General features: G+C 38.5%; 1 protein-coding gene, 1 non-coding gene and 1 pseudogene across 2 annotated transcripts in view; 2 read left to right on the plus strand and 1 right to left on the minus strand.

Annotated features, from left to right (window-relative positions):
- LOC124384578 (zinc finger protein 850-like) overlaps positions 1-23,988 on the minus strand; it is a 1,373,244-nt gene that overhangs the window by 404,509 nt on the left and 944,747 nt on the right. The gene's annotated exons all lie outside the window — the stretch shown is intronic.
- Positions 1-23,988, plus strand: part of LOC124384668 — a 920,651-nt pseudogene that overhangs the window by 394,707 nt on the left and 501,956 nt on the right.
- trnav-uac lies at positions 21,468-21,540 on the plus strand. Its single transcript has one exon. It is a non-coding gene; the product is annotated as a tRNA-Val (tRNA).

Here is a 23,988-nt window from a genome sequence, read left to right on the forward strand (position 1 = left end):
AGTCACTCCGGTCAACTTCGGTTCTCAACTCAGACTAACTGCTTTCTATGGAGCTCTATGTAATAAGTGTAGTTTAAACAATCATCAATCAAATACAATTATCAACAGAATGTGAATAAAAGACAGTTTAGACTTTAAAAACCTCTATGTATTATGTAACAGAGATATCTACTGAAGTTAGCATGCTAAGCTAGCCCCGGTCCGTCCTCAGAGAGCATGGAGTCCCGCTGACCTTCACTCGCTTTATACACAGTTTACAGTCGTTTTTATCTTATTTATGACTGTAATATCGCTCTTCTCTCAGAGGACAACAGAAAAGCTGTGAAGACGCTATGATATTTTATCCGATCTTTCCCTCTGTAATGTGCGCATGCGCATAGTGAGTGTGTGCGTGTGAGAGAGAGAGATCCCGAGTGACGTCACAAGCGGAGGGCGGGACATCTTTCTGTGACATCACAGTAAGACAATGTCTCTGTTTCTCTCATTTCCGAGGTTTGTGCGTTTAAGTAAAGACACGTAAACATGGGGCTCTTCAGAAGGTTGAGAGAGTTTTTTCAAACCAGAAGAGAGAAGAAATCTGAGCAGATTGCTGAAATGAAGGAGAAGCTGGAACACATGGAGAAAGTAGTAACAGACTTGGAAGCATTTTCTAATCTGATGAAAGAGAAGTTAGCAGAAAAGAAAGAAGAGAAAGCCATTCTGCTACAGACGGTGCAAAAGCTGGAGGCTACTTTGGCTTCTGAGAGAAAGCAGTGGGAACAGGATATAACTGAGAGAAACTCCACGCACCTCCAAAACATCACCAAGCTCCAGTCTTCCCTGAAACTCTACGAGAAACAGGAGAAAACAGTAGAACGTGAGAAAGAGAGCTGGGTGAGAGAACAAAAACAACTGCAGGAACGTGTTGCTCAGCTTGAGGCCACTTTGAAAAGAGAGAAAGAAAAAAAGACCAAACTCGACATGGAGGAATTGAACAAGTTACAGATTCAACCCATTAGGGAGCTTCAGGATTCTCTGGATCATTGCAAGGATGAGAAAAATGAATTGATGACAGACCGAGAGCGAGTGGAGACACGTCTTGCTCTATTTGAGGTCGCGTTGGAATTTGAGAGAAAGAAAATAGAGAAAGAACAAAAGAAGGCCAAACTAAACATGGAGGAAATGACAACCTCACATCTCCAAACCACCAGGAAGCTCCAGGATTCCCTCAACCACTGTGTGGAAGAGAAAAAGAGGGCAGAACACGAGAGAAATTATTTGATGAGGAAACGAGGCGACTGGAGGAACATGTTGTTGAGCTGGAGGAAACTTTGAGAAATAAATGGGAGAAAAAACGAAACGGCAAACGAAACATTACTCGCTTTATACTGAACTTAAGAACAGGAAATGGCAGCAGTGGAGAATCTGCAACACTCTGGGCAGGTTTAGATTCAGCATGTGAACACACACCATACATATAGTTTTTCCCCCTCTCTACTTTTTTTTTTACTATTTCTACTATGTTTGTTGTAATACTAATAAAACTAAATACTTGAATTTTGTGTGTTTTGTTTCTTTTATTAAAGTGTTGGACATTCAATTCCCAACTAAGTATTAAAATCCACATGATAATATTTTGGGAAAAATGTGACAAAACCCAATTCTGTTTAAACCCAATTTTACATGAACAGAAGTGAAACTGATCGAAACTATTGATTGCTGCAAAAAGGGTTAGTTAGAATGCAGCCTTATAACATCTACAGTTCACATATACCTTTTGAGAACCTCAGTTTGTTAAAAACATTAAAAATAACGTCTCATTGTAATGAACGGTGTTCCAGCATGAAAAAACCCCTGACCTGCATATATACAGACAATAATCAGTTCCCAAACATCTCAACATTCACTGTTTCTAGTTCAATAACAGAACAAATAGCATTCGTCCGCCTGCAAAGACATTTCCATCACATGACTAACCCTAACCTTAACCCTAGAAGCAAACTTTCTGATTTCGTAGCATCTCTAGATGGTGTTTCTGTTTCAGCGTGTACAGCAGTTAAAGATCTTGGTGTGATTATTGACTGTAGACTTTCCTTTAAAAATAAAGTAACTCTGTTACCGTATGATGCGTTACCTGTTGAATAAATTTTGGCTGAAGTGTAGACTACAGTCTAACCTGTTTACAGCAACGACACATTGTAGGATTGGAGGATGAACCACTGTAAACAGGAAGAAGACGCACTGTGGGCGTCTCCGTTTATTCAGGTCTGTGTGGCAGTAATGGCGAGTCGAGGCGAGAGCAAGACGAGTTTCTCAAAGTGGAAATATGCTCATTATTTCACTTTAGTTGAGTATAAAGACAAAAACTTTTCAGTCTAATATAAGCTGTGTCTTTCTGGTTCGAAGGTCGTATCTTCTGCGATAGCAACACCTCCAGAAGCTCCATGCCTGAGGAGCTAGAAGCTAGAAGCTAACCCGGTGTTATATTCTACATTGTTAATAGTTTTCATACTTCAGCTGTGAAAGGAACATTTTTAAGAGCTCAACACAACAGCTTTTATGATGCAGAAGCCACTTTAGTTTTTTTAAGTCAGTTTTGTGTTTGTAGACCATAACGCGTAAAAGGGCATTAATGGGAACATTAAGAAGGTTCTTTTAAAAGGTAATAATCAGTTAGTAATAAATAGAGTAGAATAGGGTCTGACTAATGTTATGAGTGTGTAGAAGAAACAAAAACAAGGCAGACTTATGCATGTTTATTGGGAAAGAAGAGTTTGTGGGCCATTGCTGCTGCAGAAGACATGGGTGAGCAATCAGGATCAGACTCAGGGGAAGATATGGGAGGATAATAATAATGATCAGGTGAGAGAACGGGGGAAGTAGGAGAATAATCAGTAGGGGACCAACATGAAGGATAAGGAGGAGATGGTAGAGTTGATGCAGGAATGCGGGAGTCGTCATAGTCTTTACTGTCGGTCTGTGTCACCTGATGATAAACAGCAGGAAGGTCAGACGAGGTCTGTGTGCCCATATCACATGTAAAAGTATTCTTCACGATGTGAGGAGGCAGACAGGGGTTCTCTGGAACAGCTGGAGTAGAGAGATGTTTAATAAATGGAGCAATCTCAGTGGTGAGGAAGAAGAGCTGAAATTGACGATACTGTCGGAGGAGAACGCTCCTAAGAGCTGTCCCAGAACGTCTGTGAGATGGAGCTGAATAAAAGAAACCAACAGAGATACGATGTAAAAGGGTGAAATCACAATGACTAAATATAAAAATGTATATGTTCATGTAGGGACAAATGTAACAAGATTATAAATCAGGGGTCACCAACCTTTTTGACAACGAGAGCTACTTCTTGGGTACCGACTAATGTGAAGGGCTACCAGTTTGATACACACTTTTGAGAATAAAAAATGTGCTCAGTTTACCTTTAATTATGTTATTATTAATAATTAATGATATTTATCTATATCAGGGTGTCAAACTCAATTGCACAGTGTGTGTGTGTGTGTGTGTGTGTGTGTGTGTGTGTGTGAGAGAGATAGAGAGAAAGAGAGAGAGAAAGAAAGTGAGTGACATGATGATGTCACAGGCAGAGGGCGGGGCATCTAGGTGTGATATCACAGTGTGACACGTATATATAAATCAGAGCGTGCTTTTGTTTCTCATTTGTGAATTTAGCAATTGTAAGTAAAGAGACACTAAAATTGACAACCACCAAACAAACAAACAGCAGCAAGAAGCAGCAGTGATTAGCAGCAACTAAAAAAACATTAAAAATCCTCTTCTATTGAACATTTCTTCATACAGGTACCTGGTAAATCGTCAAAATAATTATGGCAGAATATTGTACATTATTTAATAGAAGACTCGAAAAGTACAAAGTCATTATTTAGTGACATTAGCATGGGTAACTAGCCGGCTAGCTAAGATTAGCTTTTATAGTTTAACTTTTTAAATGGATCCATCAAATTGACCTAATATTTAGTATAGAATCTATTAGATACAATGAAGTAGCTTAATTTAACCTATTTATCCCATATTTTAATCAAACTCATGTAACCTGTTTACTCCAAGTCTAATTAACATAATATACTAATAAATAGAGTAGAATAGGGTCAGACTGGGACTACAATTTTAATAATCCTTGCAGCCGTGGCATGTTTTATCTGTTGTGGAATTCCTTGTCATTGTTTAGACAATACGTACAGCTCCCAGTGTATAAAATTACAGGTGAAGAGTCTTCTACAGAAAACATCTCCACAGATATGGATCAAAACATCTATGTGGATTTGGATGAAGGGATTATGGCCCTAGTCAATGAGAAAAAATGACTGTAACAAACGTTTCCTTATAACTAAAATCACTAAACTCTTTCTACGCTTCAATTCTGATCCTTTGATTATATCGTATATAAATCATGTTGTTGTTGTGTGTATTTTATGCTGTGTGCAGGAACATGGCAGCTGGTGAACATAGGTGGCTTCTGCAAGGTATGCGTCTGCATCAAGGCACGTGTTTGTACATCGAAGCATGTGCTGAGGGGTATCGCTTCAACTTTGTCAACTTTAGAGATACCTGCGATGCTTGTTATTTCCTTGTTCTTCAAAAGCACTGCCTGTGGTGCCTGGAGCAGCCCACCTGTCCTTTAGGTAAACGGTGCCATCATTTACCCCGTAAATGGTTCAGGTTTCCTCCAGAAAAGGAAGAATTTGTTTGGGAAACTGATGTGGACCGGTTCAGACCGGTGATGGACATTCTGCACCACGCTGACATGTTCTCCCCAGATGGAATGTGGCTAGATTCCATCCAGAACTCTGTCTATGATCTTCCTGCAGGACTTCAGCTGATCACCCGTATTTATCATGTGCGTAGGGTTATTACCCTTGTCCAATCGTTTGGAGTTCCTGCCCGTTCACTGGTTGCTCTGAGAACTCACGGATTTCTCTTCACGGACTTCGTCATGCAAAGCACCTTTGTAACGTACTACACCATCACCTTCTGTGGCTATGTTCTATGGACAACTGAACCAGCGAAACATCGTGATTGGAATTGTCGTCCTATCCTTTGTCACAAATGTCACACAATCGGAAGAGACTCAATGGTATTCTCATCGAGACATCACGGTGGTGGTTTGAGGTTTCATGATGAGGTGTGGTCTGCACTGAAGTCTCACAGTTCTATATCTGTTCCCCTGCCGCACTGGATCAGACGACTATCATCCATTCCAGTAAAAAAAAGAAAAAAGAGAGAAAAAAAAGGCAAGTGAGTCTGGACATCAAGGACAGGAACTGAAAGCTAAACCTCTCCATGTTCAATAATAATTAATAAAATCTATAAAAATCCAAAATATTAAATCACTTGTTTATTGAAGTGTTTGACATCATTTAAATCCTGATTCTAAATCAGTGTTTCTCAACTGGAGGATGCTTTTAAACTAAATAATTAAAATCCACATGATAAACTTTTGGGAAAATGTGACAAAAGTAAAATTGTATAATTATTAAAAGATGAAGTTAAACCATCTTGTTTATATCCCTCTTGTGGGGCAGGGGGCTGTGGCTCGGGGTCATAATGCTGAGGGGAATGGAGGTCAGGAGGGAGAGGGAAACTGGTCCTCAGTGCCACATTGTGAAAAACACCACACACCCTGATAATCTTATACACATTTTCCGGGTTGTATAGAAATCTTCCACCTGAGACATCCAGAGCTCCACATCTGCATTTCAGGAGGTGAGGAGCGTCTGAGTGGTGAAGCCTCTGTCACCTGTCATATTATAGACTACATCAGGACAATGTTTACAATTTCTACATGTTGTTAAACTCAACAAGAAGCCAGTCATCACGTCCTGCAGCTGCCTGTAGTCTGTTCCCTACACTGCTATGTGTCAGGATAAAGGAATCATGTGCTGAAGAAGGTCAGTGTGCAACAATGTTTGTGAGGGTTGTGTTAGAGTCACATAATCCTTTTCCTTATGAATTCTTTTTCATACGGAGTCTTTACAGAAATATGAGTGCAGTCAATTGTGTTGATTACATTTTGAAAACTGAACATTGCTGCAAACTGCATTTTAATTTCAGCCTGTTCTTGCAATGTGAAGGGAAACCTGATGTATCGACTACGCACCTTAATAATAACATCCAAAATGACAGGCATTATGACACTCAGGGGCAGATACCAGACCTATAGCATGAGATTTAATTGAATTATATTATTGTTAGATTTTTATCATGCCCAAACGAAACTGAGTTCTTGGAGAGGTTTTCCATACGATCTGCGATGCCCGTGGTGCCTTTCTAATATCAGGGAAGAAGAAATACACAGCACACAGAATGCATGTTCTTCCTCTTCTGTTTATTGCAGGTAGCAGAACGTATATATACACATACAGAGAAAAGGCTGTCCTAAACTTGTTTCCTGTTTACACAAGAGGATATACTAGCCGGAGATGTGTGAGCCCAGATAAGACTCCCTGTTTACCTTACAGACTAACATCGTAAATATTCTATAGACACTGAACAGACAAAGGAATGTGTGTGAGATAGTGTGAGAAACATTGTACCACTAACAATGGCCACTTTAAATCATTTATGATATAGCATTACACACCAAAACATAGGATGTTCATCCTGGGAACAGAATCGGTGACATAAACTGCAAATGAAAAGATAAAGACAAACAAAACATACAGGTTCCATTTCATTCTTTTCCTACATGCATATAATCCTTCATCATCACCACTTCAATCGAGGCCTTTATGGCCTGTCTCACCATCGTCATCAAACATGGCAACATACAAGGTACAATTCCAACAATCAATAAAAGAATCATTCCTAAAACAAAATAGTGTTCAACACTCATAAACAAACTCTTAATCTTCTCAAAAATACTTTGTTCAAATACTTTGTTTCACGTTCTCCAAGACATCATGAGACAATTATTTCTCAGTGCTTGTTCAGTATGTCTATTAGCAGTATTATAAGGTATACAGAACAGTTTCTTCTCACTGAATAATGTATTCAAAGAGAATAAGAAAAATTCGGAGTCTAGTTACAACTATGCACATATTGTTTAGAATTTAGACCTAGAGCAGGTATCAGGGTGAGCTAAACAAACAGTCAAGTGAGTCAGATCTTCACCCCGGAGGTGGCCCCCTTTCTACTATAAAGAAAGGATCTTTCCGTGGCCTCTCAACTGTTTCAGCCTTGAATACTCACTTAGGTAGGCTTCTTAGGCCAACAGACCAATTAGTGCATAGAATAAGTGGGTGCTGTTTTGATCCTGCTTGCGTGTATCCACTGTGGCTGATAATCAGTCAGAACTCCAGTTCTGGTTACAGCTAGAACAGTCGCTGGACCCAGATACTTCAGCTCAACGACCTTGGTAGGCTTCAGACTTCTTATCAGGACCTGCTGATTAGGCACAAAAGGGTGTGTTGGCTTATCAGTGGGCAGAGGAAGAGTTAGTGAGACATCAGCACTGATAGAATTCAATTTCTCAACCAGGGCAGAAACTTAGTAGTCCACCATCACTTCCAGGTTACCTAAGGAAGAAATGCCAGTGCGTCCCCTGACCCATGGGGTCGGGAAAGGCCGGCCCATTAGAATTTCAAAAGGTGACAGTTTGGCAGTTGAAGATGGGGTCATTCTCATTTCTGTGAGTACTGCCAGGAGAACAACAGTCCAATTTCGGCCTGTTTTAATGCAGGCTTTAGTAATACGTTCCTTAATGGTTCTGTTTGTTCTCTCTACCACTCCAGCTGACTGTGGGTGATAGGGATTATTAAAATAAAAGTCACTTGCTAAACTTTTAGCCAAAAGTTGTGTTACCTTCGAAGCAAAAGGTGTGCTGTTATCACTTTCAATCACACTAGGAATACCAAACCTAGAAATGATCTCTTTTGTTAATATTTTGACAACCGTTTTAGCATTTTCTGTCCCACATGCAAATGCTTCTGGCCACTTACTGAATCTGTCAACTATAACCAACAGATATCTCAAATTTCCTACAGCTGGCATATGTGTAAAATCTATCTGTAGGTGTTGGAAAGGGGCTTCAGGAAAAGTAAGCACAGTATGTTGTACAGGTCGATGTACGTTAGTTTTGGCACAAGTCAAACATGAATCCAACACTAGCTTGGTTGTTTTAGCTACATCAGCAATACAGTATAATGCATTTATAGCCTGTATGACTTTAGCTATGCTAATGTGTGACATCCCATGGTAATGCTTCACCAACACTATTAAAGCTAGTTTAGGCAGAGCAATTTTGCCATCTACATCTTTAATGATACCAGCAGAATCTGATTTACATTGTTTGGAAGCCCAATACTTGATGTCCTCCTCAGTAGGCTGAGTCTGTAGTATGTTTAGGTCAATGTCTGGTATATTGGAGATATGTGACATCATCGAGATCTCAGGATTTGTATGTACTGTGTCCAAATCTACTGGTTGTTTTGCTGCTTCCTTAGCTACTTTATCCGCTAACGTATTTCCCTGAATTTCCTCTGAATCACCTACGGCATGTCCTTTAACCTTCAATATGGCCACTTTGGCAGGAGTTGAACAGCTTTTAAAAAGTCGCCTATGAGATTAAAATGTGCTATGGGCTTTCCATCAGCTGTTTTAAAGTCTTTTTGCTTCCATGTTTCTGCAAAATCATGCACAACACCATAAGCATACTTAGAATCAGTGTATATAGTCACTACTTTACCTTCAGACTACTGACATGCTCTTGTAAATGCCACCAACTCTGCAGCTTGTGCTGATGTGTATGGTAATGATTTAGCTTCAACTATTACATCAGGTAATCTTACAACCGCATATCCACATAAATACACATCATCAGAAGGTTTTGAACATTAACATCTACATATAGACAATCCCCCTCTTCCAGGGCCGTATCTAAAAGATCGGGCCTACAAGAGGTCTCTTGTTCAATGTGTTTAAGGCAATCATGTGCATCATCAAAACCATCTAAGTCAATATCGTCTAGCAGACCACGCAGAGCTACTACAGCTAAATGCGGCTGAGAAGAGGCTTAATAGTTAAGTTTTCCGTTGCCAAGAGCGTGGTCTCATAACCAGATCTACGTTGTGCTGTCATATGTTGTGTAAAATAGCTGTTACCTGATGTGAGGTGTACAGTATCAAAGATGTGACAGCATCGTTTTCTCAGCATCCCGGACCATCAGAGCCGCAGCAGCCACTGCACGCAAGCACGAGGGCAACCCTTGTGCTATGTTGTCTAAAGATTTGGAAAGATACGCAACAGGGCGATATCTGTCACCGTGTTCCTGGGCTAGGATCCCGCAGCCGTACCACCACGTTCGTGCACATATAGGTGAAAAGGCTTAGCATAATTCGGCTGACAAGTCAACAAAACCCTAAGGAAGACGGGTCCAGGTGAATTGATGTCCCCTATAGGTAAATGCGAAAAGCAGCTGCGTCTCTGAAAAAAGCAGAACAAAGATCAATCACAGTAAAAAATCTGTGAGTTGCTGGTATAGAGTTAACAATGGTAGCTACATCGGGCATCAAAGGAGCTAACGGAATAACTAATTTATTAATCTTACGTTAATCTTGTGTTAACCTCCAGTATTTTTTATCTGCCTTCAAGACAGGATTAATCGGTGTGTTATACGGTGAATGTGTCTCGTTCAAAACACCTTGTGACAATAAATTGTCAATAACTGGAGCAATGCCAACATTCTTCTCTTTCGACAATGGATATTGTTTAACAAAAATCGGACGGTGTGTTTTCATGAGTGCATGATACGGCTTTACCTGGATTAAACCTGCCTCATTTTGTGAGAGGCCCATAATTTAGGGTTAACTTCACCTAAATTTGGTTCATCAGGCAGGACCTCTGCATAAGGACAGAGAAAAAAGACAGTGAGACATTGGTTTCAAAAAACAGAATTTCCATTCTCATTTTGTGCATCACATCTCTTCCTAAAAGGTTTAAAGGCGAGTTTGGAATTATTGTAAAGCTATGATAAAAATTAGTACCACTCGGTGTCACTACAGGCAAAAGGTGAGTTACAGGACATGAAATTGGAAATCTATCCATTCCCTAATAGAACTTCCCCTTTTTCCTAGGACCTCCTCCTTGAGTTTTGTGCTGAGGCTGGAATGCACCACTTCCTGTTGCAGTGCAGAGCATAACGAGTTAAGTTAACCTGGAGCATAGCAGAAACCTCTAGCAGCATCTAAATCTCTAGGAAAAAGTATCTAGATGTAATACAATTTCACTCCATAATGCCAAATGATCTAAATAAGGATTAGTTCAATAACCGGCACAATTCCTATACATCCAATCTTTACACAGAACAAAGAACAGACACACAACACTTAATACACAGACGGTACACACAACACATAACACTTAGACAATACAGCTGCGCAAGGCACCAGGGGGATCGCAGTCTTCAAACAAAAAGAGTAATCCAGTCTCTCCAATTGGATCACAAATTTTGTAAGTTAGGAGAAAAGAAATTCGACTATAAAGCCAAAACAAGATTGAAGTCTTTTCAAAATGTCCGTTTTTCTTTAGTTCCTTTTCTCTCACTTTTTTAACAATAAATTTTTCATAAATCTATTTTTTTCGGGCATATGAAAATTATCGTGGATTCTTTTGGATACTTCAGACAATATCGCCTATATTAGACAAACCGTAAAAAAACATCTTCTAATCTTGCATCTTACATCTAAGGTGAGGAAACCAATGTCGCGACGAAATCATCCCACCAAAGGAAATTATCATTAAACAATTAATGCATAACCAAGACACGAACACATATGCAGCCCTATTGGCTGGCATACGGGACAATCCCCGCAAACAAGTAAGTACATTAAAACTTACCTTGATGCGTGATTTCCCTTTTTGGATATTGCCATCTTAACACTAACAAAATACCTGCTACAGAGGGAAGCAGGAGCTATCAGTTTATTTTATCTTTCCATAATGAGCTGGAATAAATCATAAATGCTGTGGTGGCTCCAGTGTGTAATGCTGCATGATGGCACTGCTGGAGGATTACACCAATGGAAGATTAAGGAGAAAAAGAGTCTCCAGAGACCATGATGATTTCTTGTCCATGATGATGACTGGCTAATAAGCTGATTTAGATTCCTACAGCTGTGCTCCTGGATCTATGTGCTGAATTGGGTCCAGTACTACAGAGGGAAACACACCAGAACCATGCTATCCCCATCCAAATACAGGTCCTCACCACTCTGGGGTTAATGACAACAGGTTGTTTCTAGTGGGAAATGGCAGACAGGGAAGTACTTTATATAAATATTATATATAATCAACTTTTTCACAAAGATCTTCTTTAGATATAATATAATTCTATTAAATCTCATGCTATAGGTCTGGTATCTGCCCCTGAGTGTCATAATGCCTGTCATTTTGGATGTTATTATTAAGGTGGGTAGTCGATACATCAGGTTTCCCTTCACTGTGCAAGAACAGGCTGAAATTAAAATGCACTTTGCAGCAATGTTCAGTTTTACAAATGTAATCAACACAATTGACTGCACTCATATTTCTGTAAAGACTCTGTATGAAAATGAATTTGTATATGTTAATAAACAGCAGTGTTTTGCTCGTTACTAAAAAATAGTAACTAGTTACAGTTACTCGTTACTTCATTCAAAATTAACTAAGTTACTTAGTTAATTATTTACACCAAAAAGTAATGTGTTACTGTTAAAAGTAACTTTTTAGTTACTTTTTTAAAGAACCTTCTTTAATGTTCCCATTAATGCCCTTTTATGTGTTATGGTTTATACAAACACAAAACTGACTTAAACACAAAGTCATTTTAAACACTATTTTATTAAAGTCAGAGCAGCACAAACTGAATATATCACAAGCATTTCTGAAATAAATAACAAAACAAGCTGAATAATATATTCACAATCAAACACTAAAGTAGATTCTGCATCATAAAAGCTGTTGTGTTGAGCTCTTAAAAATGTTCCTTTCACAGCTGAAGTATGAAAACTATCAACAATGTAGAACAGAACACCGGGTTAGCTTCTAGCTTCTAGCTCCTCAGGCATGGAGCTTCTGGAGGAGCTTCGGCAGATTGGAGTTGCTGTTTATCGCAGTAGATACGAGCTTCAAACCAGAAAGACACAGCTTACATTTGACTTAAAAGTTTTTGTCTTTATACTCAACTAAATTGAAATAATGAGCATATTTCCACTTTGAGAAACTCGTCTTGCTCTCGCCTCGACTCGCCATTACTGCCGCACAGACCTGAATAAACGGAGACACGCCCACAGTGCGTCTTCTTCCTGTTTACAGTGGTTTATCCACCAATTCTACAATGCGACGCTGCTGTAAGCAAGTTAGGCTGTAGTCTACACTTCAGCCCAAATTCATTCATTTAAAAAAGTAACAGGTAACGCACCATACGGTAACGGTAACGAAGTTACAGTATTAGTTACTGTAACGCGTTATCGGTTTTACTGCCCAACACTGATAAACAGCTTTCTGTTAAAGTGCAAGTCATATGTAACTCTAACACGACCCTCACAAACATTGTTGCACACTGACCTGCTTCAGCACATGATTCCTTTATCCTGACACATAGCAGTGTAGGGAACAGACTACAGGCAGCTGCAGGACGTGATGACTGGCTTCTTGTTGACTTTAACAACATGTAGAAATTGTTAACATTGTCCTGATGTAGTCTATAATATGACAGGTGACAGAGGCTTCACCCCTCAGATGCTCAGTGTGTAAGATTATGTGTGTGGTGTTTTGCACAATGTGGGACTGAGGACCAGTTTCCCTCTCCCTGCTGACCTCCCTGCCCCTCAGCATTATGACCCCGAGTCACAGCCCCCTGCCCCACAAGAGGGATATAAGCAAGATGCAAGAATCCATGAGGAGGTCATACGGCGTTTGAAAAATCATGGTTTAACTTCATCTTTTAATAATTGTGCAATTTCACTTTTGTCACATTTTTTTCCAAACGTTTATCATGTGGAGTTTAATTATTTATCTTAAAAGCATCTTCCAGTTGAGAAACACTGATTTAGAATCAGGATTTAAATGATGTCGAACACTTCAATAAACAAGTGATTTCATATTTTAGATTTTTATTGATTTTATTAATTATTATTGGACATGGGAGGTTTAGCTTTCAGTTCCTGTCCTTGATGTCCAGACTCACTTGCCTTTTTTTTTTAATGGAATGGGTGATAGTCGTCTGATCCAGTCCGGCAAAAGAGCAGATATAGAACTGTGAGACTGCAGTGCAGACCACACCTCATGATGAAACCTCAAAACACCACCGTGACATTTCGATGAGAATACCATTGAGTCTTTCCTGATTGTGTGAAATTTGTGACAAAGGATAGGACGAGAATTCCAATCACGATGTTTCGCTGGTTCAGTTGTCCATAGAACATAGCCACAGAAGATGATGGTGTAGTACGTTAGAAAGGTGCTTTGCATGACGAATTCCGTGAACAGAAAACTGTGAGTGCTTGGCGCACCCAGCGAGCTGGCAGGAACTCCAAACGATTGGGCAAGGGTAATAGCCCTACGCACATGAACGATACGGGTGATCAGCTTAAGTCCTGCAGAAAGATCATAGACAAAGTTCTGGATGGAATCTATCCACATTCCATCTGGGAGAACATGTCAGCGTGGTGCAGAATGTCCATCACCGGTCTGAACGGGTCCTCATCAGTTTCCCAAACGAATTCGTCCTTTTCTGGAGGAAACCTGAACCATTTACGGAAGAAATTATAGCACCGTTCACCTAAAGGACAGGTGGACTGCTCCAGGCACCACAGGCAATGCTTTTGAAGAACAAGGAAATAACAAGCATCGCAGGTAGGTCTAGAGGTGACAAAGTTGAAGCGATACCCCTCAGCACATGCTTGATGTACAAACACGTGCCTTGATGCAGACGCATACCTTGCAGAAGAAACCTTTGTTCATCAGCTGCCATGTTCCTGCACACAGCATAAAATACACACAACAACAACATGATTTATATACGATATAATCAAAGAATCAGAATTAAAGCGTAGAAAGAGTTTAGTGCTTTTAGTTATAAGGAAACGTTTGTTACAGTCATTTTTCTCATTGACTAGGGCCATAATCCTCCATCCAAATCCACATAGATGTTTTGATCCATATCTGTGGAGATGTTTTCTGTAGAAGACTCTTCACCTGTAATTTTATACACTGGGAGCTGTACGTATTGTCTAAACAATGACAAGGAATTCCACAACAGATAAAACATGCCACGGCTGCAAGGATTATTAAAATTGTAGTCCCAGTCTGACCCTATTCTACTCTATTTATTAGTATATTATGTTCATTATACTTGGAGTAAACAGGTTACATGAGTTTGATTAAAATATGGGATAAATAGGTTAAATTAAGCTACTTCATTGTATCTAATAGATTCTATACTAATTATTAGGTACATTTGTTGGATTAATATAAAAAGTTAAACTATAAAAGCTAATCTTAGCTAGCCGGCTAGTTACCCATGCAAATGTCACTAAATAATGACTTTGTACTTTTTAAATCTTCTACTAAATAATCTACAATATTCTACTATAATTATTTAGACGACTTACCAGGTACCTGTATGAAGAAATGTTCAATAGAAGAGAAGTTGTAATGTTTTTTTAGTTGCTGCTAATCGCTGCTGCTTCTTGCTGCTGTTTGTTTGTTTGGTGGTTGTCAATTTTAGTGTCTCTTTACTTACAATTAATAAATTCACAAATGAGAAACAAAAGCACGCTTTGAATTATATAGACGTGTCACACTGTGACATCACACCTAGATGCCCCGCCCTCTGCCGGTGACATCATCATGTCACTCACTTTATTTCTCTCTCTCTATTTCTCTCTATCTCTCTCTCTCTCACACACACACACACACACACACACACACTGCACAAGTACAGATTACAGAGGGAAGATTACACACAAACCGGATGAAGCTGACTGAGGTGAACCCCTGAAACTAACCCAGGAACAGAGTAGGAACATTCTGACCACCTGCTGGTTTCTTTTTGAGAGACTGCTGAAAGGAAATTTCTTGGACTATCTATGGATTCAGACTCGGTCGACCTCATTGTTTTGAATAGAAGTGACCGAACTGAACTCTTGAACCGAGTCACTTGAACTGAATCTAAAGAGTCGAAATCACCAAACCGAATCTTTTCTAACTGAATTGACCAAACTGAATGGACTGAATTATTAAAATGAATCTATTAAATAGTTCTTTCTGATGTTTTTCTACTAACTGCAGTTGTTAAAAGTTATACTTGAACTATGATGTTATGAGGCCGCATTGGAACTAAACTTTATAGTATTGTGTGATCAGATGAACCCATGAAGAACTCATGTATTGTAAACTGATTTAATCTCTGTGTTATTGTGATTTAATATTTAAACTGATGCTGTGAATACTGTTCAATAACTGTTTATTTTATTACTTTAACTTCTGTTCATGTAAAATTGGGTTTAAACAGAACCTTTATTTTATTATCATTTACTTTTGTGTCATTTTTCCAACATTTTATCATGTGAAATTTAATTCTTAGTTAAATTTAAATGATGTACAATAATAATTTTATAATATAAACAAAACACACACTATATTTAAGATATTTATTTATTTTGAAGTAATAAAAAATATTCAGTTACAATAATCACTGATATGTTTGTACTTTATTATATGTAGGACATGTCCAGCTTGATCTCCTCTTTTCTTTCTCTGGTTTTCTTTCTCTAGTGCTGAAGTCATATTGCTGAACAGCTGTACAGCTTCCTCCAGTCACTCTCGGGTTTCCATCCTCATTTCTCTTCCCTCACCTAAGAATCTTTGTTTCCTCAGAGATTTTCTGCGACTCTTTGGGCTTGTAGAGGTTCAGCTTTCTGTTTCTGCTGTTTCTCATAGTCAGAACCCAAAGTGCTCTCAGCTGAGCTTCATGTTTCTCCAATTGCTCTTGGTTTCTCAGAATGATCTTTTTGATGATATATTTTTATGGAGAGCAAAATATGTTAAGTTATTTAAAGTTAAATTTTTATTTATTCTGGAATAATTTTTTTTGTCTGTTTTTATTAATATTTATGTTAAAAAGCATTGTTTTAGTGTGTTCAATAAATGTTTATCCTGTTCGCCCGCAACCTAAAGTGGGCTTTAAGTTTTGGCCCCCTGTGCAATTGAGTTTGACACCCTGATATAGATAAATATCAATAATTATTAATAATAACATAATTGAACTGGTAGCCCTTCACATTAGTCGATACCCAAGAAGTAGCTCTCGGTGTCAAAAAGGTTGGTGACCCCTGTTTTATAATCTTGTTACTTTTGTCCCCACATGAACATATACATTTTATATTTAGTCATTGTGATTTCACCCTTTTACATCGTATCTCTGTTGGTTTCTTTTATTCAGCTCCATCTCACAGACGTTCTGGGACAGCTCTTAGGAGCGTTCTCCTCCGACAGTATCGTCAATTTCAGCTCTTCTTCCTCACCACTGAGATTGCTCCATTTATTAAACATCTCTCTACTCCAACTGTTCCAGAGAACCCCTGTCTGCCTCCTCGCATTGTGAAGAATACTTTTACACGTGATATGGGCACACAGACCTCGTCTGACCTTCCTGCTGTTTATCATCAGGTGACACAGACCAACAATGAAGACTATGACGACTCCCGTATTCCTGCATCAACTCTACCATCTCCTCCTTATCCTTCATGTTGGTCCCCTACTGATTATTCTCCTACTTCCCCCGTTCTCTCACCTGATTATTATTATTATCCTCCCATATCTTTCCCTGAGTCTGATCCTGATTGCTCACCCATGTCTTCTGCAGCAGCAATGGCCCACAAACACTTCTTTCCCAATAAACATGCCTAAGTCTGCCTTGTTTATGTTTCTCCTACACACTTATAACATTAGTCAGACCCTATTCTACTCTATTTATTACTAACTGATTATTATTCTTTTAATTATACTTGGAGTAAATAGGTTACATGAGTTTGATTAAATATACTATACTTATCACCAGTGTTGTGCTGGTTACTAAAAAATAGTAACTAGTTACAGTTACTCGTTACTTTATTCAAAAAGTAACTCAATTACTTTGTTGATTATTTACACCAAAAAGTAATGTGTTACTGTTAAAAGTAACTTTTTGATTACTTTTTAAAGGACCTTCTTTAATGTTCCCAATAATGCCCTTTTATGCGTTATGGTCTACAAACACAAAACTGACTTAAAAAAAACTAAAGTGGCTTCTGCATCATAAAAGCTGTTGTGTTGAGCTCTTAAAAATGTTCCTTTCACAGCTGAAGTATGAAAACTATCAACAATGTAGAACAGAACACCGGGTTAGCTTCTAGCTTCTAGCTCCTCAGGCATGGAGTTTCTGAAGGTGTTGCTATCGCAGTAGATACGAGCTTCGAACCAGAAAGACACAGCTTACATTAGACTAAAAAGTTTAGTTTTTGTCTTTATGCTTAACTAAAGTGAAATAATGAGCATATTTCCACTTTGAGAAACTCGTCTTGCTCTCGCCTCGACTCGCCATTACTGCCGCACAGACCTGAATAAACAGAGACACACCAACAGTGCGTGTCCAGAGAGAAGTTTAATAATAAAAAGCATGTTGGTTTAATTACAAAAACAATTAATGCTCCAATGTTTGGAAAATATTTCTAAAAAGATCCTAACATTTGATGTAAACCTTGATATTGAAGACCCAAAGGTCCCTAATGTTTGTTGACAAATAGTGTTTTACATAAAAGAATCAGCTTTTATTTTTATTAGGTTATGATCACATCTTGACATGTGGATTCGATTTGATTATAAATCTTAATGTTTCTATTTATTAATTTATGGAGCCATAAATCTTTTTGGCAAAATTTCCATCAAATTTTGAAAATCTTCAAAATTTTTCTTGCTTGCTGCTAATCACTGCTGCTTCTTGCTGCTGTTTGTTTGTTTGGTGGTTGTCAATGAGATACTCAAATTTGCTTTATGACATCATAAAATCGATTCTGTACACATCACTCTGGTCACATGACCAGCTGGAGATTTGAGTCCCAAAGCACTTAAAGCACAAACACACTGCAAAATATTATTTTAATACAAAATTACCTTCAAATATCAATCTAGAAAAATGGCCCTGAATCCTGTATGTACACAAAACAGACACATGAATCTCATTTAAAATGCTTTCAGTGATTCTACATTCTGTTTATATAAATGTTTCCGCAGTTTGCATGTTAATTGGCTGGATGGAGCTTTTATTCATTAGTTATTTATCCAGTTATCATCTGTTAACCTGTTATTTCAACAAAACCAGATTTTCAATACATTTTTATTTGTATTGCGTTTTTAACAATGAACATTGTTTCGAAGCAGCTTTACACAGATAATGTGGTGATAAAAATAAATGAGATGTTTATGTGTAAGTTTGTCTCTGATGAACAAGCCGGTGCCGACTGTGGCGAGAAAAAACTCCCCGAGACGGCATAAGGAAGAAACCTTGAGAGGAACCAGACTCAAGAGGGAACCCGTCCTCATCTGGGTTTCACTGAATGTCCATTTATTACAGCTAAATGATGTTGAGGTGAAGTGATGATCAGATACAAACTGTAGTCCTGAGTCAGTGTAGCAGACTGTTAACATAAACTACAGTCCAAATCCCAACCCTCAAAGCTCCTGTTCTTACTCTGTTTTGTTTCTGCGTGGACTATTTCAGCCTGGGGGTCGTAAGTTTTTGGACACTTGGTTTTTTGTGTTTTTTACCTACGTGTACATTGTATTTGACCTGATAGTAGTAGTGCACATGTTTGATCTAAAATAATGAAAGTGATGAAACGGAACTCTTTGTACAAATAATTAAACACACACACACACACACACACACACACACACACACACACACACACACACACACACACACACACACACACACACACATTATGTGTTCCTAATTAAGTGTTTGCAATACATGAACACAATTAGTATCATTGTACATACAGTAACATGGTCATTTTTTAAACATATGCATTAATGACTCCTAATATAAATAATACAAAATTACATATATATAAATATCGAAAAATGGCCCTGAATCCTGTATGTACTGTAGATGTTTTGTTTGAAGTGTTGTGATCATGAAGATAAAATCCTGCAGGTTATTTGGGTTTGTACTGTGCAGAGTGGGCTTTCAGTCCTAATGCTCTTAAACGTCGAGACACTGTATGACGAGACAGATCCCTACCCTGTTTAGCGCTGAACTGGTGAGCAATTCCAGCTGCAGTGTGGAAACGATTGCCCATTGAGATCCTCCGCAGTATCCTGTCCTCTCTTGTATTTGTCTTCTGTGGACGACCAGCCTTCTTGGCAGACTTGAATGAGTTTGTGATGTTGTAAAGATTCAATATTCTTGAAATCACAGATTTGGAACGACCAACTTGTCTTGCTATGGCTGATAGGGTCATTCCTTTGGCCTTCATCTGGACAACCTGCTGTTCAGTCACTTTAGAACGGCCCACCATCTTGCAGAGTCAGTGAAACTGGAAGTTAGGCTGCGAGTTAAATAGGGGTTGACAGATAATCAAGGAAATTAGCACCAGGTACCAGATTAACACCAATAACTGGGAGGTATCTGAAAGTGTTCTCTAATTTTGATCAGTGTGTTTTCTGCAAAATAATGTTTTTTTTTAAATGCCTTAGTTATTTTGTGGAAAAGGTGTTCTGGTAGCATGGTATAGACAGGACAAAAACTCCTTCAACTGAGCAGTGAAGATGACATTATTTCAGAATTGTTCAATTGTTTATAAATTGTTCTCTGATTTTGATCCCCAGTGTACATATTTTCCTTCAATAAGTCTGGAAATGCAGCCATTACACTCTCTTTATGCCCTCGTTTTCAGTCCTAACTATAATGATGTTCATAACAAAACTGGCATGAAGAAACGTGTTCACGCTTTATTCACTTTCCTGTGATGTAGCTTCCTGTGTTTGACTTGTTTGCCGTGAGTTCCGTGTTTGTATTTTTGTTGGCATTTTCAAACTAAACTTTACTATTTATAAATCTCTTTTTCCTCTTTAAATCAACCTGAATAGTATTTTGTCTTCCTGACTTGTGCCTGTAGCTCATTAACTCGACTACCACTAGTGTTGACTACATTCATTGCCTCACATTTTTTCTTAAATCTGTTCGTGATTATAAGCACTATGTCGGTTGTGTGTCTGGCTTTGAGCACAGGTGAGGACTCCTTTGAGTTGTAAACGGTGGAGTTGGAGCTGGAGGCTTTAGAGAAACAGATTTGCGATCTACATGCAAAGCATGCCCAGCTGCGAGAGTGGAAAGAGGTGCTGGAAACATTACGGACGGATGCTCACTCGTCCCAGGTAAATTCTTGAAACTAATGCTCCCAGCACCTCAACTCCGCTTGTCTCTCTGCTCTGGCCCAGCTCACCTACTACGCGGCCCGCCCAGGTATCGTTCCCTCCGGGGCACCACGGACCCTTAATAGACTTAATAATATCCCACGGAGCAGACGTCACTGATATAGATATTTTACCTCAGAGTGATGACATCACAGACCATTACCTCATACTGTACCAGAGGTGGCAAAGTACACATACTTTACTTAAGTAGAAGTACAGATACTCATGTTTTAAAATACTCAGGTAAAAGTTAAAGTACCGATAACTTTCACTTGAGTAAAAAAGTATAAAGAAGTTTTGGCTCTGACATGTACTTAAGTTAAAAGTAGGTGCTACTTCTACCTGTTTTAGTGTCACGTTGGTAACTGAACCTCACATCATATTAATATTAGGGCTGTCAATCAAATTAAATATTTAATCTCAACATAATCGCACATTTCGCACAGAGAGCGCCCCCTGTCTGTTTACTTTATTTTACAAAGGCACAGCTTTACTTCTTGTTGTTTTCTGCCTGCTGATTCTTAGCTTTGTAAACTAGTCTACATCTGTGGTGAGTGAGAGGCAGGACATTGGATTGTGGATTGAAAAAGACGCACAATGACAGGAAATGGTTTGCTCGGTAAAAAAATGTAAAATATTGACATTTAACCAAATCAATGGATTAAAACAAAGTAACAAACCGGTTTTGAAAATGTAAGAAGTAAAAATGACAGATATTTGTGTAAAAATGTAATGAGTGAAAGTAAAATGTTGTCTGAAAAATATTCCAGATTCCATGGTGTAGCAGTCAATCAAAAACAGAAAATCAGTTTTCAGCCAACGACCCTGCTTCAGAGAAGAAAGACCTGAGAGACATGGTGCAGTCATAAAAACCTGGAGCTTAACATGCTCAAAACAGTGGAGATGATTGTGACATTTGAGTCAGTGATTTTTCTAAGTTTAATTTATATTTTTCCAGTTAGATTTTGAGAGATATGTTTCTATTTATGCACATTGGACATCAACCTTCTCAGCAACAGGTTCCATAGTGTAGTGGTCATCACGTCTGCTTTACACGCAGAAGGTCCTGGGTTCGAGCCCCAGTGGAGCCATGCCCTTGAGTCTCTCATTCTGCTGTTGGAATGCTTTTCCTCCATTTCTGTTTCAACCACAATGCAGAAACATGCAAAACTGTTTATTTATTTCCAGGATTGAGTAACAATTTGTGAGTAATATATAAACCTCACTCATGTTTGCAACCTGCATGGTTCCACTGGAAGGACCTTCTGTGTGTAAAGCAGATGTGACGACCACTACCCTATGGATCCACACAATCATCTGCACAGCATAAATGAGCAGAAATCATGATTCAGGCAATATGTTTTCCAGATTGCAACTATACAGTTTTGGGAAACTTGTTCCCAATGTACCCTCAGCTTTCTGTTCTCGGTTGAGAGGAATACAAGTGCTTTTCTAATACTGTATGAGAGTGTGTGATCTGGAGTCTGTGCAGCGGCTGCTGTTCTCACTCTATTTATTCCAGCTCTTTTTTAAAGTCGTGTTACATCCTCGATGACTTCAAACTTTACTCTTTACACTATTAATACAATTCTAAAATGAATTGTATTGATTTGTATGAATCATCTTGTACGAATTGTATGAATGAAGAATATTAATACATTTTTATTCACTCTATGGTGCTTGGTGGTCCGGGATAAAAACACACAGCACACATTATGACGCGTCCACTGCAAAAAATATCCGTCGAAATAAAGAAATAAAAGCATGATTTAAGAAGAAACTCTACAGACTAGAAACAAGTCAAATGATTTGCCAGTGCAGTAAAATAATTACACTTGGTAAGATTTCTTGAAATAAGAAGTGATTAAAGCGATGCTGCAGCACTCGTGTGTCTGTTTTCTGAAGCAGCTTCTGCACCTGACGCACAGCACGAGGACTCGACTTCTTTGATGGACCCTTGTGAGGTCTGTTCTGAGTGGAACACGTCTTGGAAAACCTCTGTATGACCCTGACCACTGTACTGTAACTCAGTGTCAGGATGTTACTGATCTTCTTATCGCCTCGGCATCATGGCGGAGTCTCCTGTCATCAGAGAGTCTTTACCATGAGGTGCCGTAGAACATCCAGTGGTCAGTATGAGAGAATTGAATAACAGAATATAAGATTTTTATTTTGTTATTTAAAGAGAAGTTTAAATAACATTGGATTTTTTTTTTCCATTTGATGAATTTTAAGTTCATTCATTTTTTCATTCATGTATTTTTGCTCTTGTTGTGAAGTGAAGTTTGTGTCATTGCTGCTACACTGTGCATCTGAACGATCACGACTCAAATCTCACAATAAACTTTAGGGTTTTATCACATTTTCTACTTTCATTCATCTGATTGTCTCCCCAGTGTCCAACTGCTCCATGGCTTTGTGTATCAGTCACCTCACAACTATAGCAAAGAGTTTTTATTATTGAGCGAGTAAATTCCAAGTGATTCAGTGCTTATGCTCAGAGACTGACCTGATTTTTTTCAACTATTGCTGAATGTTTGTTTACATTCACAATATTTATTATTATTATATGCATGTGTGTGTGTGTGTGTGTGTGTGTGTGTGTGTGTGTGTGTGTGTGTGTGTGTGTGTGTGTGTGTGTGAGATAAAGTGTTTGAGTAAATGTACTTTGTTACTGTACTTGAGTAACTATAAGTGACTTCCTGTCTGATGAACTGTTCTGTATTGGTCCTGTTGACTTCAATAGTAAGGAATGTAGACCTGAGATCCTGATTATTGGTCTTTATTACCCATAAGGCAGTGGTTTTAACCTTTTTGAGGCGTGACTCATTGTTTACATGAAGAAAACACAGTGCATGTAGGGATACGGTCTCAGGACCCTGCAGTAAGTGTGCTGTGTGCATGTGATTGATGAATGTGCAGGTAGAAATTCAACTGAAACTGCATTCAATCTGGTTGATTATCAAGCAAGTTATTTTTTAAGTACATTTAAGTTCCTGTTATAGGATAATTTGCAATTTTGTAAATTCCAACTTTTTTCCATTCATTCCTGTTAATACCTAAATATTCCTGATAATTCATATGGAAGTTTCCAGTCTTGAAAATTCCTGCAAACACATTCCTAGGAAATACATGAGCTGTTCCTTGGTCTTGGGCACAGGAATATTTTGCCTGCGTCTGCTTTTATTTTTTTTTACGTTGTTCTGATATCAGATGCCCCAAGAATTTTACCTGTTGTACAAATTGCAGTTTAGACACAGAAGCTTTGTGTATGTGAGGATCGTCATACACAAAATGTGTGAGAGATCTTTCCACTGATCTCTCACACATTTAGAAAGTGATCTATGCAGAGCTGAACATCTCACCATTAATGATGAACAACCTCATGCATGTTGGTGAGTTTTATTTAGAATCTACTTCGACTTCACTTCTGTGTTCATTCCAACCTCATTTATGTCGTCAGTCTGATTAGAGAGCAAACAGAGTGTAAGTGATTCTTCACTGCAAGAAAGAAAAGAAGTTTGCATATGCTGTTAGAT

The sequence above is a fragment of the Silurus meridionalis genome, chromosome 4 (genome assembly GCF_014805685.1).
Source record: "Silurus meridionalis isolate SWU-2019-XX chromosome 4, ASM1480568v1, whole genome shotgun sequence".
NCBI lineage: Eukaryota > Metazoa > Chordata > Actinopteri > Siluriformes > Siluridae > Silurus > Silurus meridionalis.